Source organism: Elephantulus edwardii, unplaced genomic scaffold (genome assembly GCF_000299155.1).
Source record: "Elephantulus edwardii isolate Elephantulus edwardi_28Jun2011 unplaced genomic scaffold, EleEdw1.0 scaffold00228, whole genome shotgun sequence".
NCBI classification, from domain to species: Eukaryota; Metazoa; Chordata; class Mammalia; order Macroscelidea; family Macroscelididae; genus Elephantulus; species Elephantulus edwardii.
The window spans coordinates 3318474-3324669 of record NW_006399978.1 but is presented as its reverse complement, the minus strand read 5'-3'; positions in this window follow the sequence as shown (position 1 = coordinate 3324669).

The following is a 6196-nucleotide window of genomic DNA, read 5'->3' as shown; positions in this document are numbered from 1 at the left end:
TGAAGATTTCTCGACTATCCATGGTCCTCAGTAGAGTAATTGGAATGTTAGGGTCAGAGAGAACAAAAGGAACATGGCCTGAGAGTCCAAGAAACAAACAGGAAGACAGAAGTAGCATACCGCACAGTGACCTCAAGGGAGCACAGCAATGGCCACAGCCTTGGGTGGGCTCCCCTCCGTGGGCTCCCCTCTCATTGTATCTTTCCATATTTGTAACTGAGGTGTTGCAACCTTAGGAGAACACCTGTGATTGCCATGTGAGAAAGAGTTGTCTTTCTCCACCAGTTAGAAAGAGCCTTGGCTTGGAAAAAAGGGGGAGTTAAAATTAGGAAGAACACACAAATATTGGAACTCTGCCCCTAGATCAGTGCCATTTTCACTCTTGAGAAGACCTATTCCCTGTTTTTTTTAATAGGTGCTTAATAAACTTTTCTCTTAATAGGCTTTTCTTTCATTGACAAACTTGGTACTGTTCACTTTTTGTGTCTTCCAGGACAACTTTCTTTGGTAAGAACTTGCTAGTCCTCTCTGAGGCATTCCATCCTGGATATTTTCAACACTGGAATTAGAATCTAGCAGAGTCTAAGTCTTGTTTAAGGAGAAAAAATTCCTTTCAAATACTCAATACTTCATTGAATATATACTGCATTGCCATTGAGCAGATTCTAACTTACAGCGGTGCATCATCAGATTTCTGGAACTCTAAATCTTTAGAGGAGGAAGATGCCCCTCTTTCTCCTGAGGAATAGCTGGTAAATTCAAGCAACTGACCTTTCTGTTTGTATAAATCATTCATTCTATCTGTTCTGACTACTAGGTTCCATCTTCCAGATGGGTGGAGCACTCATATCCTTCCTTGGTAATGATGTCCAGCTCTGGGACCTATTGTTTCTTTGTGGTTCCTAGGATGAGGTTGGCTGTCCTGAGCGGTGGCCTTGGAGACAATTATTGGAGTAGAAAACTCAGTTCTATTACATCTACCAGCATCTAGGAGATAGGGAGGACATGCTTCCCAAACTCCCTCTGAAAGGGAAGGTTCCAAGTGGATATTTGTAGGCTAGGTTAAGGGCATGGGGAAGAGCTCACGTTTATCCAGCACAGTTTTATAACTTTATTTGATAATCAGCTATTTGTTTTCATCCACATTGATGGTCTGTAGCTTTTTAAAAGTGGTGACAGGTACATAGATAACAAGTGTATACAGCTTGTCTGGGGAATCTTCACCCTCATTACATTTTCTGGACAGCTGTACACAGATGCAGTATGGGACATTCCTTATTCCTGTGGCCCAGACAGCTTTGTTAAGGCTGGTGTCTGTGTGACATCTGGTGTTCCCATCTTCTTCATGGCAAATTTCTGGATCCTCTTGAGTGCCCCAGGGGCATGCTTCTTAAACCCCACTGCATGGATGTGCTTGTGGCTGTTGATGGTGTGCTCTCTGGTCACCACTTTGTGATGGCAGAACGGCCTTTCTTTTTCTCACCACCCTTCTTTGTGGGGGCCATTGCGCCAGGACCAGGCTGGGAAGGAAGAGGACCTACCCCGCACTTTTAAGTGAGGAAGGCAGGGTTGTCTTTAGAAAAGAAAAGATTATGGAACTTAATAGGCACACACATCTGGCCTCCGTGTTGGTGTCTCTCCAGTTAACAGTATAGTAATCACAGGACATGTGCTGTAGGCTTTATTATTTTAAAAATGGGGTCTATCTGGTTAAAGGTTTAGTCATCGTGTACTATAAGATAATTGCTTTGTAATTTCCCCCATTTATTTAAAAATCTTGAGTGAAAGTTTACAAGACATGGTTTTTTGCTCAAACATTCAAGATGGCTTCCCTCCAGAAAGTCACAAAGAAAGTCACTCACATGACCCCTGAAAGTTCTTAAAGGAGTTAAAAATCGTTAAGAAGGAGCATCTGGAGTTGCCCAGACTACCCATGTAGAGTGTGCACCTGGGTCCTATGAAGCTTGCATTCCTGATCTGACAACTCAGGGCAAAACACTCTGATTCAGCACATTATGTAAAAAGGAAAACAAAATGGGAAAATAACACAATCCGTGATGCAGTGCAAACCTGTTAGAGTTGGAACCAACAAAATAGGGAAGGTAGAAGTTTTATGAGCCATCAGAACCAGGAAGCAGAAACTTATTGCATGGAATTAGTGTTCTGGGTGCATAAGTGATATCAAAAGCATCAAAACTGCCCATCAAACTTCATGACATTCTTTTCATGACATTCTCTCATTGGCAGAGACCCCATCCCCAGATGAAGAAGCCATATGTATAACCTCATCTCAGTGGTACCCTGCCCTCCTTCATTATATACTTCCTAAGGATGATAAGCTCATCCTTTGAGGAGTACCTCCTCAAATCTATCTTTAAATTTTCCCATCACTTCTGCCTCCTCCCCCTTCTTCTCAGCCTTATATTCTTCACAAAGGCCTCAGCCTACACTCTCAGCCTCACACTGCAATAAGGACTCAACCTACATTGACATTATTCTGAGAAAGACCAGTAATGGCCCTGTTAAGAGTCCTCCAAGATATACATGAAAATTGGCCCTTTTAAGAGACCCCTACTCTGTGCACTAAAGTCAGCTCTCCCAAGTGGAGAAAGAATGCTGCTGTTGCCCCCAGGCCTGGTCACTCCTTAAGGAAACCTGGTAATGTCAAAGGTGACCAGAACAGACAACTGGATCCGAATAATGCTCTGGGTCTGATCACAAAATCCCACACCCAAGTTAATTAATAGGACCCCCATTCCAAATTCCAGACAAAATACCATCTTCCCTAGTCCTCTCCAAAACCCCCTATAAGAAGGAACTGTCCTTGACTGTCCTTGTACCATTTTTACCTTCTCCATGAGCGGTCACTTGGCGTCTCTATCAGACCATGCAATAAAGGCCTGTTTGTTTCTTGGGACCAGTTTCTTTCTCTCTCTGGCTCTCAACTCTTTTTCTATCTAACACCAAGTGTCACTGAAATTGCTGTGCATGGTGCTACCTTGGTAGCTTGGACACAAAGCTTGGCCTCCTTCTCTAATTTCATCTCCCCAGCCTCCACCCCACACCCCTAGGCTTAATTATTTTTTTTAAATCTGGATAATTTTTTATTTGTATTTGTTTTATTGTGATTTTTTTTTTAAGTTTACAGAAAAGTTAGATTTTTCACTCAGTCACTGTTGGACTTTAACTAAGAGAGGGGAGAGAACCAGACAGTGACCCAGACATTACCCACAGTAGCAAACCTAGCAATAATGTAGTTAAAGTTTAAAACAGTTGACCTTTTCCGTTATTCACTCATTGCCGTGAAGTCAGTGTCAACTCATAGCTGATCCTCTTTTGGGTTCTGCTGACCTTGCTGCCCTCCCCCCAATATCTCCCAGGGTGAATTGAAACTAACAATGTCAAATAATATTATTATGTTAGCTGAAAAGGAGTGACTCTCAACTATAGATTGATTGCAGAGTGGTGAGACAACTACAACCATCTGAAAAGGATTTCAGCTGACTAAGAAGGTCTTCCTAAAATCGTCAGTTCCGATTAAGGACAAAAGATAATGAAGTCTCTTTCTACGCCCTTCTAGACTAAAAAGGACACTGCCTGCTTTTAAAATATTATTAATGAAATGTTAGTTACTTATTACATTTCCCCTCTAATGTATAAAAGCTCAATAACGGCAAATTAAAATTGGACTAGTCCAATCAAGGGATTTTGGAGATCTTTTGTTGCACCCCAGACTTTAAATTTCACCCACATTCCTGGTTACCAAAAACAAAACATTACTTTTGGTTCTGACTTAGAAAGGCCCTCCTTTTACCTGAAGAGAATGCTCATCTTTCGATCCCTTAGCACCTGGTGAGATAGAAACACTGACCTTTCGGTTAGCACAGGTAATGCACTACACCATCAGAGTCCTGTATATTCCTAGATCTGTGTGTGACATTGAGTCAGAACTGACTCATAGCTGACTCTCCAGCAGGTTTTCAGAGGCAGTAAATCATACAACAGGAGACTGCCCATCTTTCCTCTGTGGAGCAGCTGATAGTTTCTAACTGTGTGCCCTTGTAGAACCCTTTGTATGTGATGCTGTGAAAAGAGCAAGACCTGTGTGGAGACAACCACATCTGATCTTAACAACTTCACTAAGGGGAACTATCCCCATCTATAGCATCAATAACACAAAACCAATTCCCATGAGGTCCAACATGTTGCTTTCACTCCTATACCTCTTTCTATTCATCTCAACACCAATCTTACAGCTTTGCTGTGTTCAAAATCTGATCTGATACTCACAGACCACACAGAACTATACTGGTGAAGTCAATAGGTTGTAATCTAGATTAATAACTGAATATAGTTAAGACAGCAGGCACCTCAGCCCCTACCCTCGTGGCTCCAGGACAGTGTTTCCAAGTTTTCAGTCCTGCCAATTTTGGCTTTTCCCCCTCCGAGGTCCCACCTCACCACAGGTCTTCAATTCAGCCATAGGTGTTACTACTGTAGGTCTAATTGTCACAGGTATAGCTGGAGCAGGAAGAGCACCATACATTTTCTTTCTTTTTCTTTAATGGCATCATTGTCTCTGTGGTTAGAGCTGTTCAATTTTCTGAAGCTTCCTTCATCTGATATACTTTGGACATGTTGCAAGGAAGGGACTAGTCCTTGTAGAGGGACATCATGCTTAGGAGGGTGGAAGGACAGCAGAGGTGAGGAAGGCTCTCGGTTAGATGGATTGATTCAGTGACAGGGATGATGGGGGTAGGTGTGTCAGAGAAAACAAGATTGGCCCAGGATAGCACAGAGTTTAGGGCTTTTGTACATATGGTCGTTATGAGTCGCAGGTAACTTGACAGCTCATAACAACAGCCAATCCCATTGTAGATTGTTGAGGTGCATTCACATTATGAAAAACAGGAATGTGATATTTTTTATAATGTGAATACACGACATTCAAAGAGTTCTGGAATTTTGTTTTATTCTCTTTGGGCCTAGACGTTTGCACTTATCTGGTGGTGCCTCTGGTTCCTGTGAGAGCAAAATAAAATGCTGCTCTGTTCTGTACTATTCCTATGATTGTGGACTGAACAATTGTGGTCTGTAGGGTTTTCACTGGCTAATATTTAGATCTCTAGCCCTTTGTTTCTAGTCTTTCTTAGTTTGGAAGCTTCACCAGATTTGGTTTAGCATCTTAGTGAGGAATGAAATTCTCTCTTGGAATCTAGATTTCTGACCTCATGGAGACTGAAATGACTCTTCTTGAGATAAAAATAATCTTAAGATACTCTTTGCACCTTAAAAGGAAAAACCTTTAATTAAGATCAAATTTAGCTGACTTTGTAAGGTGCCTTGCCTTGACATTGCTCTTATTTTAGTATTATTATCTGCCTTCGAGTTCACTGCAACTCAGAGCAACTCAAATACAATAACTCTGAACTCTATTCTGAGCCAATCTCACTGCTTCCGACACACTTAACTCCATTAACCCCATTACTGTGCTAGTCTATCTGACTCAGGGGTCTTCTTCTCATGTGCTATCCCTCCATCCTTCCAAGCATGATGTCTTTCTCTGAGGACTGGTCCCTCCTGGCCACATGCCCTAAGTATGTAAGACAGAGCTTCAAAATCCTTACGTCCAAGGAGTAGCCTAGTTTCACCCTCTCTAAGTCTTACCTGTTTGTTCTCATGGTGGTTCATGGTATGTTTAATTCTCTTCTCCAGCACCATAACTCACAGACATCAATTCTTCTCTGTCATCTTTAGTCACTGTCCAGCTCTCTGATGTGTAGCAAGTAAATGTGAAGACCATAGCCTGGTACAATCCATTTCTAAACATAGAAATGCCAAAGATCAGACTAGAAGATCTGTCTTAGTAACCATCAGTAATTAGTTCTTTTTCAAGATAATACTGTAGCTCCACAACAAGATAAAAGTAAACAACCCAATTGCAAAATGGGAATAGAATATGAACAGACACTTCATCAAAGAAGACATTCAGATGGCAAACAAACACAGGAATAAATGTTCAAAATCCCTAGCTCTAAGAGAGATGCAAATCAAAACAACTATAAGATACCATCTCACTCCAGCAAGAATAGAAAAATTCAACAGAGTAGCAAACAACAAATGCTTGTGAGGTTGTGGAGAAACTAGGACTCTTATCCACTGTTGGTGGGAGTGTAAAATGGTGCAACCACTCTGG